The sequence below is a fragment of the Peromyscus leucopus genome, unplaced genomic scaffold, assembly GCF_004664715.2.
Source record: "Peromyscus leucopus breed LL Stock unplaced genomic scaffold, UCI_PerLeu_2.1 scaffold_151, whole genome shotgun sequence".
Taxonomy (NCBI): domain Eukaryota; kingdom Metazoa; phylum Chordata; class Mammalia; order Rodentia; family Cricetidae; genus Peromyscus; species Peromyscus leucopus.
The window spans coordinates 71,168-84,686 of record NW_023504677.1 but is presented as its reverse complement, the minus strand read 5'-3'; the positions used below and the strand labels follow the sequence as shown (position 1 = coordinate 84,686).

Sequence of the window (13,519 nt, the reverse complement as noted above, 5' to 3'; positions counted from 1 at the left end):
AACTGACCCTGGCCCTTTAGATATTTTAATACTTAATACTCACAACAGAGCAGGAGACAGAGGAACGGCAAAAACTGGATTTTGACTGGGTGTGGGTAGCATACACTTTAATTCTTAACACTTGAAGGATAGAGGCAGAGGGAATCAGAGTTCTACATCAGCCTAGACTATATGGACTGATCTCAAAAAACACCAAAAGGACAAAAAACACTGGTTGATCGTTCGATACTCTGATAAATTTCATTACTGAACTATGACACACAAGACTTTCATATTTTAAATGCTCAGTGATGTAAGTTAATTCTATATTAATTCTGTTTTATTTCACCTCCTTAGAAACCCCCCCTTCCACCAAAAAGAAGATGCCAAAAAGACGAAGGTCAAAGTTCAACAACTATATTAAAAGGAATTAAAAGGAATGCCTCATCAACATTTATTTAGACATGTCTGGCTTTTTTTGAAACACTATTCAGTACTTAAAAGGATACAACTAATCTTCTGGGTATTGTAATAACATACCTGGAGGCTACAATAACATGTCTAGAGGCTACAGACAGACTTGTCCTCCCATGTCAATAGCTCCAGGGACTATAGGGCAGTCTCAAATGGTCTGTATCTGTGAGAAGAACTTCCTGTTCCTGTTCAGGAGACCATGGAGACCCATCCAGAGAACACTAACCAGTGTCAATCTACAAAGAGGAGGGTCAATACAAAGAAAAGATTTCCTCACTGCTTCCAAACAAAGCCATGGTCAAAGCAGGCCTCTGACTTAGGCTCACATCCATTAACTGGTAAAGAAGAGCTAGAGTTTTCTCTCAAGGCCAATGACCTAAGAACTAGATCCAATGGGCCAGGTCAATCTCCAGCCAAAGGACCAGTTGCAGGATATTTGTACACTGTGTGAAGATGTATTGCTGTAACTGGTTTAAATGAAAGCTGAACATCAGGCGGGAGAGGTAGGCAGGACTTCCAGGAAACAGAAGAATTCAGGGGGATGATTTAGGCATGCAAGAGACGCCAGCAAGACATGGAGCAAGTTGGATGTACAGAATGAGAAGTAAAAAGCCACATGGAAGAATGTAGATTAATAGAAAAAGGTTAATTTAAGTCATAAGAGTGAGTTGGGATCAAGCTTAAGCTAAAGACCAAGCTTCATAATTAATAAGTCTCCAAGTCATTGTGTGGGGTTGGCAGTCCAAAGAAAGTCTGACGAGAAAGACCACCAACAGACCACCCTTGTACTAGGGGCTTACGTCACTCAGACTTACTGGGTCAGCTATCACTAAAAAAGGACCCCTTCCTATAGCAGTTTCTTACTTTAAGATAGATGGAAAGAGAGCAACACCACCTAATGAGTTGAAAAAGAGAATGTTAAAATAAGAAGAGGGACTTGTAAGAAACAGTTAGTATTAGTCTTTTCCATCATCATTGTAAAACTTGTAACTATAACAAAGAATTTAAATATTTATCTACTTCACCTTGTAAGACTTTTAAGAACATGTTTTAATCCACCCACTACCACCTGTAACCACGTTTACACAAAAGCCTGCTTTCTTGGAACTTAAGTGACTAAAGTGGCTGAACTCTTAGAACCAGCCAACTGGGAAAGATTGTTAGATGGGACCTCAGCCACTGGTGAAGAGACAGTCATGACCTGCATTAGAATAAAAGGCACATTTCCTGCCCCAGTACGCTTACTCTTCTGCTTCTGTGAGGAGCTCACCCTCTTGATCAAGAGTCAAGATTTGTCAAGACACTTGAGAGAGAGAGAGTAGAGGGCGAGGATAGACTCCTACAAGAGAACACAATGCACATGCACACCCCACAAACACATATTCAAATACACACAGAGATTGCAGTAATCAATTCTAGCTAGGATGTACAGACCCGTGACCACAGCTAGGAGAGAGGCTGAGAGGGAGGGAAGAGAGAGGGGGAGGAAGGAGAGAACTGTAGAAAGAAAGCTGAGTGAGAGTGCAAAGAGAGAAATAGACATCTAATAGAAAGTATTGGATTTCCCCCAAAAAAGTAGTTCAAAATAAATTATTTTTTAAAGAGGGAAAGAATCAACTCATGTTCTAAGGTCATTTTAGACAAATTAATATTCAAGAAATTATAAAATAAGTCAATACTTACAGCTATGTAATGTCTGAATACATAATTAATTTGCCTTCCTTGCTTTTTGATTTAAGTTGGTGGTGAATGTTAGAAAATTCTTCATGACCAATCTCAGAATAAAAAATCACCACTGGACTTTCAGGATTTGATGAAGGATATCTATGATCTCTTTGAACAATAAAGGTTTAGGCCTGGAAATAAACATTAAAAGTTTAAAATTTTTAATTAAAAAAATTTTAAACAAAAACCAGGACAATTTTGACACAACTTTAAAAACTTAGTCAAGATTTTAAATATCTTAATATAAAGGACATCATAGTCTTGATCAGCTTTCACTTTGAATACTGTCAAGTATGCATTTTATTCATTCATGACCATGAAAAATAAATTATATGAATATTAACTATGAAACACCAACTTGGGTTAAATATTATCAATTCCTAAAAAAGAAGAGAAAGGAAGCCAGGATGCACACCAGTTTCTCACAGCACTAAAGCTGCAGGATATTTTTCTATCATGTGGAGTATGACTGTAATTTTATCTGAAAATATAAGGGCGAATAAGGTGAGCAGCAGATGATAACTTTGAACATGTAACTGTAACTACAGCAAGTCTCCCTTCTCTGCCCTGTTTGCTAGTGATCGTCCTACTAATGAATTCAAACTTTTCAGTTTTTCCTCTTTTTAAGCTCATCAAAATACAAACAAAAAAGCCAAAACCACCACACTTTTAAGACTGCCATCAAGACATTAAAAATTCCTGTTGTGGTTTGAGGGGAAAATGCCTCTTAAAGCTCGTGGATTTGAATACTTAGTCCCCAACTGGTGTGCTGTTTGGAGGGAAGTTATGAAGCTTTGGAACACAGAGAACACCACAGGGACAGGCTTTTAGAGTTCATAGTCTTGACACATTCCAGCTCCTGTTCTCTGTTCCCTGATGTGAATAACATCTGATCTCTCGCTTCCTGTTTCTGCCAACATGCTTGCCATCCCTGTCATGATGGACATCGAGCCTCCTGAAATTGTGCTTAGTTTTTTTTTTGTCAACTGACATAGCTAGAGTTATCTGGAAAAGGGAACCTCAACTGAGAAAATGCCCCATCAGACTGACCTACAGGCAAGTCTATAGAGCATTTTCTTGATTAATGATTGATGGAGGAGGGCCAGCACACTATGGCAGTGCACCATTGATGGTCTGGGTTATACAAGAAAGCAGGCTGAGCAAACTAGCATACAACATTCTACATGTTTCTGCTCCAGTTCCTGCTTCCAGGTTCCTGCCTTTCTTTCCCCTGATAAGACTATAAGCCAAATAAACCCTTCTTTCCAAAATTGCTTTTGTCCTGGTGTCTTATCACAGCAATAAAAAGCAAAGTAGGACAGAAATCTTATGCAAAATAAATGCTTCATTAAGTTGCCTTATTAATGGTACTCTATCACAGCAACAAAAAAAGTAACACACCCACCAATCCCTATTTTAATAAACTATTCAACAGAAGGCAAACACATAAAATATGTTCCTTATAGTAGGAAAGTTCCAAAAACTGGAAACAACGTTCAAAACCACCAGTAGGATATTTTTACATATGACAATATGTAGATGTTAAAAAATACTGAAGTGCACATACATGCACTAAATGTTTATTTCAAACAGAAATAAACCTACCTACTTATACAAATTTAAAACCATGAAAAAGCCTAATAGAATACTATTAAAAGTCGTTCCAACCTCTCACAAGAAGAGGCAGCACTCTTTACATAGGTCTGCATTATTGCTCTAACACACCAAAAATTGAAGGAACTACAAAGTCACCAATTATGTTTCACTCAAGAAAGCATCACTCTACCACGTGGCCACTCTCAAAAGTCCATCCATACCTTGATCTGAGCTGCCTGCAACATACAGTGAGTTTATTGGTTGTCATCTTGAATAAGAGATATTAATGCCATTTGCTGGGCAGAGGACAGTACTGGTCTGACAATGTCACTACACAAGACTTATACAACCAAAAATCCCATTAACATTTCTGGTAGAGCAAGCCATCATCACAGTACATTAGAGCAGGTACAGAGAGGCTGCTGCTCCAGCCAGCCACCAAATATGTACTGATTTTAAGTGCCATCTCCAGGGGACTTTAGCCTCTTCAGGCAAAGAAAACTGATGCATCCATTATTCAAATCAAGCTTTTAATTAGCTTTTAAATATTTTCTGTTGTTGGTAGTAATATCCTAAAACATCATTATCATTAATATCAGCCACTTCAGGTGCTGGCTTTTGTACATACAGTATTATTAAGAAACTAATGACAAAGTCTATATAATCTCTCAGAAAAAAAAATCATTATCCAATAAACAGGAATGTCAAATGCTTCTAATTTTGAAACAACAGAAAACAAAGTAATTTACCTAATTTTACAAAACTATTTTAAAGTAATGGAGCTGATGTTCATACCTGGTCAGTCCTAGCTAATAGCCATACTCTAGTACGTATATAGACCAGATAAGAAAATCAGAGGAGTCGGGCATATATCACATTCATAACCCTAGAACTTGGGAGGTCAAGGCAGGAAGATTGCAAATTCAAGACCACACCGGGCTACAAATCAATACCTTTTTCTCAACAAACAAACAGACAAAAAACATATGCCTTAAGGCAGGCCAATCTTTGTGAGTTTTGAGGCCAGCCTGGTCTACATTTCAAGTTCTAGGCCAGCCAGAAACTATATACTGAGACTCTATCTGAAAACAAACAAAGAAGAAAACTAAACAAAACTCAACTCAACTCTGAGAATACACATAAGAGAAAAGGCTCAGGCTGTGAACCACACTGAAAATGAAGAAATACAACCCACCTGTCAGGTGCAGTTAGTAGAAGGGTTTCCAGAGTATCAAAATCACAGGTCTGCTTCCCATGTACTGAAAAGAATGACTTACATCCTTCTGGTGGAGGCTCATCAACTGCTATCTGTCAAGAAGACAAAATACACAGTTCTACTCAAAGATCAGACAGAAATCTATGTTTTTAGTGAACATGTGACTAAATGATATTCCACCATCAATAAAAGCAGAAACTACCATCTGCTGAACAGCCACTGTGGGCCAAGGTGGTAAGAACGCTCCAAGCCAGAACTCTGGCTGGTTATGATATTCAGTTCCTCCCATTTCAGTCCATGTCAGTACTAGTATTATAATTCCACAACAGAAAGTTAAAATTCTCTCTATATCAGATGACTGTCAAAAGATACCTAGGAATCTGGGGTATACCTTCAAAACACTCTTAGCTCAAAATGGCAGGGGTTTTTTTGAGTGTGTGTGCACATATACGTGTACATATGCATGTTGATGTCAGAAGTTACCATGGAGTGTCTTTTCTAGATTACTCTTCAAGTTTACTTTTGAGACAGTTCTTTCACTAAACCTGAAGCTCAGCAATTCAGCTAGAACGAACAGACAGTGGACTTTAGGGGTCTCCCTGTGTCCCCCACCTCCTAGCCCTGGGGTTACAAGGGTAAGCTACCATACCCAGACAGAAAGGCAGTTTACCAACTGAGTCATCCCTTCAGCCCCTTCCAGTGCCAACTGATCACCTAAGCTCAAGGGTCCACACGGTCGAAGGAGACGATTGCTACAAGCTGTTCTCTGATCCACAGCATACCATGGCACAGGCACATACGTATGCACACTAGATAAATAAATTAGTGTAATAAACAGTTAGATGTCAATTCTCAAGAGTACAGTGCATGGCACTGAGTGCGGAGACATGCAGAAAAGATAGAAAGGGGCCAACAGAAGGGAGGTGAGACAGAAAAACAAACCAGAGATGAAGGGGTGGTATTAAAACACTGGGAAGAGAAAAGTCTATGCAGGTGAGTGGGTCAGAAAATAGGGAAGAGGGTGAAAGGGAAAGGGGGTAATCAGAACTAAGGAAATATATAATAAGCCATAAGGAAACCTGTGAACATACAAGCTTATTTAAAAACTTGATTTTTCAAAAAAGAGCCAAACTGGAGGTGCCCTTCATGGATGGACAGTGCTTCTACCAGAAGTCTTGGGTTATTAAACAAACATTCCAGTGCTGGGTGTGGGCTACCTCCCTATGAGTTACTGACCAGAAAGCACAAGAGCCCTTCCCTCCAAACAATATAGGCTATTGCCAGTGCTCTTGGCCCCACCAGATCTTGACAGTAGCATTCTATCACCGGGGCTGGAGAGATGGCCCAGTGGTTAAGAATACAAACTGCTCTTGCAGAGAGCCCAAATTTAATTATTAGCACCTACATCAAACAGCTCACAACCACCTATAACTCCAGCTCCAGGGTAAGCTGACAATTCTGTCACCATGGAAACCTATATTCACGTGTACCCACATAATTTAAAATTATAAAAAAAAATCCTATTTCTAAACATTGTTTGATCACAGGACATACATAATCAAACTGGAGCTAAGCTAGAAGCTGTCTCCCTACAGGCTAGCCTTCCTTCATACTGTCAGAATATACTATGCAGGCTGCTAAGAAAGAAAAGTCATCAACAGTCTTACTCAGATGGGAATTTTGGGGGCTACAATAATGACCTGCAAGGCAAGATGGGCCCGCTGGTGGCATGGATGTTCTGATTGACTGAACCTGAGGCCTGCTCCATAGGCTAAGATAAACCTGGTCAAGAGCATGTGGGGTGAGGGTTGGGGGACCCTAGGAAACAACCTAATACTACATCTACTACTACTACTTTGACAGCGTTCTAAATACTTAGTCATGTTTATATTCACAGATTAGTGGTGTGTCCAAGCCTTTGCTGGAGATGCTTCTAACTGCAATGAAATAGCAGTTTCCACAGAAAACCATAACTGGCCCAAGTGCCAAGAATAAGTGATGTGAGAGGACTCAGCCCTAAATGGGACAACTATTATCACCTCCTCCAAAGATCAAAGAAGAGCAGAGAAAGAATGTAAGAGCAGAGGCTGGGGAGATGTGCAGGAAAAGACACCTTCTGAATATACAGCAGCTTCACTCAAACTCACTGCAGCTGTGGTTATCTGCACACAGTCTATACAAGATTAGGTCCTTCAAACTGCATCATGGACAGGAAGAGCCTCACTCCCCACTCCCAGGACCATTGGCAGTTAAAGGTTTCTGGCAGAGGAGGTGACATTTTCTTTAATGATGTAGCTACTGTGAAGTTGCCCTGTTCCAGTAAATAATCTCCAACCTATGCTCTGGGAAAAAACTCAAAGTTCAGCGGGCCACATACAAAAAGAAGATGTGGAATTACCAGGGAAATTTGTTGAGGAGTGTTCCATATGGAGAAGGAGAATAAAAGGGGAAATGAAGGTTAAAAAAAAGACTAAATTCCTTATAAATGTGTGAAACCAGGGCTGCAGATATGTCTGGAGGCTAAGAGCACTTCCTCTTGCAGAGAGCCCAGGTTCAGTTCTTAGCACTCACATGGCAGTTCACAACCACGTATAAATTTAGTTCTAGAGGCCCTAACACCCTCCTGTAACCTCTATAGGAACCTGACATGTATGTGAGTAAAACATTCATATACATAAAATAAAATGCCAAGGTAGAACTATGCTGTCCTAATTAAAGATGATATGCAAATTAATAGGAAGCTCCTCATTTAACTAAGAATTATATAGAATCTAAAGAAACAAGCCAGGCACAATGGCTCACATCAGTAATCTCAGTAATCAGAAGGCAGAGGCAAGAATATTGTAAGTCCAAGGATAGTGCAGAAACAAGGAAGTAGGGATCCTGAAAACAGCAAAGCTAAAGAACAGACAATAAGTTTTCACTGGGAAGTATGGTAGGCCAAAGGCTTCTGTCCACGCTAGCACCAGCAAAGTACCAGGCACCCACAGCAAGCCAAGACTCCCTTCTAGGACAAGGCCCCACATTAAGGAGAAACTTCTTAAAGTAGAAAACTTCAGTAGGACAGAGACGATGGAAGAAAAAGTCCAAATCAAAGTGCAAGAGTGGGGCCTGGAAAGATGGCTCAGTGGTTAAGAGCACTGATTGCTCTTCTGGAGGACCAGGGTTCAATTCCCAGCACCCACATGGCAACTAACAGCAGTCTGTAATTCCAAGATCTGACCTTACATAGACATACATGCAGGCAAAAACACCAATGCAAATAAAATAAAAATAATTTTTTTAAAAAAAGTGCAGGATGATGGAGCCAGAGAGATGGCTCTGGGGTTAAGAGTACATATTGCTCTTACAGAGGATCTGAGGGTGGTTCCCGGGCACCAAGATGTCACATGGCTCACAAGCATACACTCACACAGACACACACATGCACACATAGTTTAAAAATAAAAGTAAATCTTTTTTTCTTTTTTTAGATACAGGAGAATAAGCAGGAAATCTCAGTGACATACTAATGTATCTCCTTAGCACTGCGGACATCCAACGGAAGAGGGAGCTATGTCAACCTCTAACAGGTAAGGAAAACTAATCACACATCAAAATGAATATAAATCTCTAGAGGGCTGAGTAATGGCTCAGTGGGTAAAGCATGAGGGCCAGAGGTCAGATTCCCAGAACCCACCCAAAGAGCCACGTGGACAAAATGGCCCACGTGTAAGCCCATGTGGGAAAGGTGGTGGCAGAAGGGTCCTGAACAAGCTAGCCAGTCAGACTAGCCAAAATGGCCAGCTCCAAGTTCGTAAGCCACCTGACTGATACAGAAGGTGAGTGTGATTAAGGAAGACTCCTGACATCTATCTCAGACACTCATCCACTCACACATACAGGAGCAAAATGTCTCTACTTCAAAACCCACACTAAACTAGGTAATTATTCAAAGAAGTAAAAAGGACCAGAAATAGCATCTGTATATACCAGTTCCACATACAATAGACATTATGTTAGGCACAGAAATCATTCATCTGCATCAGCCCAAATTTGCAGCCACACGCCACATGTGGCTTCTCAACACTTGAAATATGGCTAGTGCAACTCAAGTAAAGTTTGTGTTTGACTTAAATAGATTTATATTGAAATAGCCTCACCCCTCCAGGAGATAAAAAGTAAAGTGCATCGCTCCAGTCGATGAAACCACATCATAAATATACAGCCAGAGTAAAGATAAAAAATGCAATCTAGCCAGGTGGTGGTGGTGGTGGTGGTGGTGGTGGTGGTGCACACCTTTAATCCCAGCACTTGGGAGGCTGAGGCAGGTAGATCTCTGTGAGTTCCAGGCCAGCCTGGGCTATAGAGTGAGTTCCAGGAAAGACACAAAGCTACACAGAGAAACCCTGTCTCAAAAAACAAAAAAATGCAATCTATAGCCAGGTAATGGTGGTGCACAACTTTAATCCTGGCATTTGGGAAGCAGAGGCAGGGGGATCTCTGAGTTCAAGGCCAGTCAGGGCTATACAAAGAAACCCTGTCTCAAACAAACAAACAAACAAAAAGAAATCTATGGGCCGGAAAGATGGCTCACTGGCTCACCAAACCACATTTGGCTCCTAGCACCCATAACACGTGGCTCACAACTGCCTATAACCCCAATTGAAGGGCATATAATACCTTCTGCTGGACTCCACAGCTACCTGCACCCCCATGCACATTACAATACAAACACACGTCAAAAAAAAATTTTTTTTTCTTAATGCAACCTATTAGAAACTTTTAATTCCAGTTTCTTGAGTGGTTGTGGCAGGAGGATAACAAGTTCAAGACTAGCCTGGGCAACATAGTGAGTTCAAGGCTAGCCTAAGCAACTCAGTGAAACCCTGTTTGAAAATTAAAAAGGCTGGAGAATCTTTTCAGTGCTAGAGCATTTGCCTAGAATGAGCCACAACTTGGGTTCAGTTTCCATTACAAAAAAAAAAAAAAAAAGAAAGAAAGAAAATGGATTATATTTAATATACTAAAAGGAAAAATGCAAATCCATCACATTTCACAATGATTTCTTGTGTATGACAACAGAAAGTACAGGCAACCACAACAACAAAGACTAGAAACCAGACATGGTGGATACCTGTTATACCATCACGAGGGTGGCTGAGGCAGGACATCTAGAGAGTTCTAGGATAGTTTGGCTACATAACTGAACCTATGTTTTTGAAAGAAAGAAAGGAAGGAAGAAAGAGAGAGAGGGAGGGAGGGGAGGAGACGGGAGGGGAGGGGAGGGAAGGGAAAAGGGAAGGAAAGGAGGGAAGGAAAGGGGGAAGGGAAGGGAGGGGAGGGGAGGGAAGGGGAGGGGAGGGAAGGGGAGGGGAAGGGAAGGGGAGGGGAGGGGAGGGGAAGGGAAGGAAAGAGGAAAGGAAATGAAAGGAAAAGGGAAAGAGATAGAAGAAGGAAAATGTGATGACACAACTCACCCATCAGTGTCCAATATAAAAATAAGGAACTGTTGAGGAAGATGCAGGGAACTTAGAACCCTTGTACATAGTTAGAAGTAAAAATGGGGCAGTCACTGTACACAACAGCTTAGTGCTTCATTCAAATATTAAATACAGGGGCCTAGGGATATAGTTCAACCACAGAGCACCTGCTTGGCATGTGTAAAGTCCTGGGTTCAATCCCCAACACCGCCAATAAAAGGTTAACCACAGAATTACCATATGGCCCGTGTATCCCACACTTACACAGAAAAGCAAAAGAGCTGAAAGCAGACGCTCCACCAGACACACAGATGCCCGTTCACTACAGCAGTGCTAGTGACAAGAGCCAAAGGGCAGAGACGCCCACATGTCAGCTAGGGAAAGAAAGAATAAACAAAATGGGATACACACACAATGGAATAGTAGTGAGCAAAAAATAACAGTGAAGACCTAGTACATGCTGCACATGGAGGACATTAATAACTGCTTCCTGAAACAAACAGGAAAGGACAAACACTGTAAGACTGCACTCATATGAGGTACCTACAATGGGTACAGTCACAGAAGTAGAAAAAATTCTGGGTGCTGGGGTAACGGGAAGAAAGGAAATAAAGAGAGTTACCATCCTGTAGATTTCTGCAGTTTCAGCTTCGCAATATGAAAAAGCTCTGAAGTGCAAGCATGTTGGGGCAACACCTATAAATTCAGCACTAGAGACTAGGAGGCGAGGCAGAGAGTTCAAGCTCAGTCGCAGCTATACAGCCAACCAAGTTCAAGGCCTGTGAATCAGCTCCTTTTCTATTTCTGTGACAAAACACCACAAGCAAGGCAACTTATAAAAGACAGTGTTTAATTGGGCTTCTGGCTTCAGAGGGTTGGAGCCCACGAAGGCAGAGCAAAGGCACGATGGCAGAACAGCTGAGAGCTCACATCTCTATCCACAAGCAGTAGACAGAGAAAACTAACCGGAAGTGGTCTTTTGAAACTTCAAAGTTCACCTCCCAATGACACACTTCCTTCAACAAGAACAGAACCCCTAATCCTTCCCAAACACTTCTACCAACCGGTGATCAAATATTCAAACACATGAGCCTATGAGGGCCATTCTCATTCAAACAACTGCAGCCAGGCTGGGCTACAAAAGACATCTTGTCTCAAAAATCCAAGAAAATTCTGAAGATGAATAAATACACTTAATATCACTGAACTGTGTATTTAAAAACAGTTAAGATAATGTTGTCCAGGACTACCCTTCAAGCCCAACAACTGCCATCTTATAGCATTCAGCTGTGCCCACCTGCAAATGATCATCCCAGCTGCATTTGTTGACTGTTTACATCCTGTCACAGAGGCGTGGGGAGGTTCCTGAGACCCTGACCTGAGTATTCAGCCACTCCCTACCTACCGCCTTTTGTATACAGCTCAGCCCTAACTGCACATGACCTTGGGAGTGGATAGAGTAGGGAAGATTGGGGGTAGGAGATCTCATCTATGCAGCTATGGGGAAGCCATCATTCCTGATGTTAAAGACTTTCCTGTGTGACCTTCTGAGGTAAGAGCACCCACAACTCTGTAGGCAACCTCTCACATGCTAGCCCAGACCACTATACCAAGGAAAACTATCAATCACGATCTATGAAGAAAGAAAAACATTACACAATTTTAAGTAATGTTTATCAGTTCTACAAAAGGCAGGGTCAGTCTAAAGAGGCTAACCATACTGAAGAAGACACAAGGAATAAATAATCCCAGAACAATAAATCAAGGGAGTGGGGCTACACTATAACAACAAAACAAATGGAATCAATAAACATTCCTCATTTATAAATTCTCAGTATCAACAAACTGATTGTACAAGGTCCTTGTGCTCACAGATAAGCACTAGGGAAACCAGGAATGTCAATCATCAGGGTTGCATCTTCAAGGAAGTTACATAACCTGTCTTCCACGCAGAAGGCTGTGAATGGATGTAATTAACAGCCTTGACTCCCCTAGACTCTTATGCTTTTCTCAGTCATTCTCCCTAGATCTTTATCTTGAGCCTTGTTTCTCAGTCAATAGAGCTCACCCTTATGGGAGATGTCACATATACTTTATAGCTGTGTGACCTCTGCACTATCTGCATAACCAAGACCACCTCCAGATCCTCTCCAGACCCTCAAGCTATAGAACTCATCTTTATAGAAGGGGTCACATGTACTTTACAAAGAGTTTCAATGCAGTCAGGCCTTAAGCTTCATTATTCACATAGGACTGAGTTCATTGTCATCAGGAAACTTTTTTTTTCCCAAAATTGTACTGTGCTAAACTATACCTAAAAATAAACTGCCTTGTGTCGGGCTCTAGAAGTTTAAACCCAACACCAGATACTGAGTCATACTGAACCAGATTTCCATGGATCATTACTCTGCCTGTCCTGGTGTTTACAGATACCCCCTACAATCAATGGTCTCAAGTCTCCAGTAAAAATACACAAAGTGAAAAGATTGGATTAGAAAGACCATCTTTCTGCTGCACCCAAGAAACATACCTCACCATCAAGAATAGACATCAAGCCAGGCAGTGATGGCACATGCCTTTAATCCTAGCACTCAGATGGCAGAGGCAGGCAGATCTCTGAGTTCAAGGCCAGCCTATGGTCTACAGAGCAAGTTCCAGGATAGCCTAGGCTACACAGAGAAACCCTGTCTCAGAAAGAAGAAAAAGAAAAAAGAATAGACATCAAATCAGGGGGGAAAGATGGAAAAGGTATTCAAGCAAATGGAACCAAGAAGCAAGCAGGTGTAACTATCATAATATCTGACAAAACAGACTTCAGACCAAAACTAATCAGAAGAGAGAGAAAGGACAACACATGCTCATTAAAGAAAAAATACATTAGAAGGATATTATAATTCTAAACATTTATGCACCAAATACAAGGACACATAAGTTCATAAAAGAAACACTACTGCAGCTAAAACCACATATTGACCCTATGATAGATACTGGGTGACTTTAATACCCAAATCTCGTCAATAGACAGATCATCCACACAAAAAACTAAACAGAGAAAGGCTAAAGTTAA

General features: G+C 41.0%; 1 pseudogene; it reads right to left on the bottom strand.

The window, feature by feature from the left end:
• LOC114690523 overlaps positions 1 to 13,519 on the bottom strand; it is a 119,257-nt pseudogene that overhangs the window by 91,864 nt on the left and 13,874 nt on the right.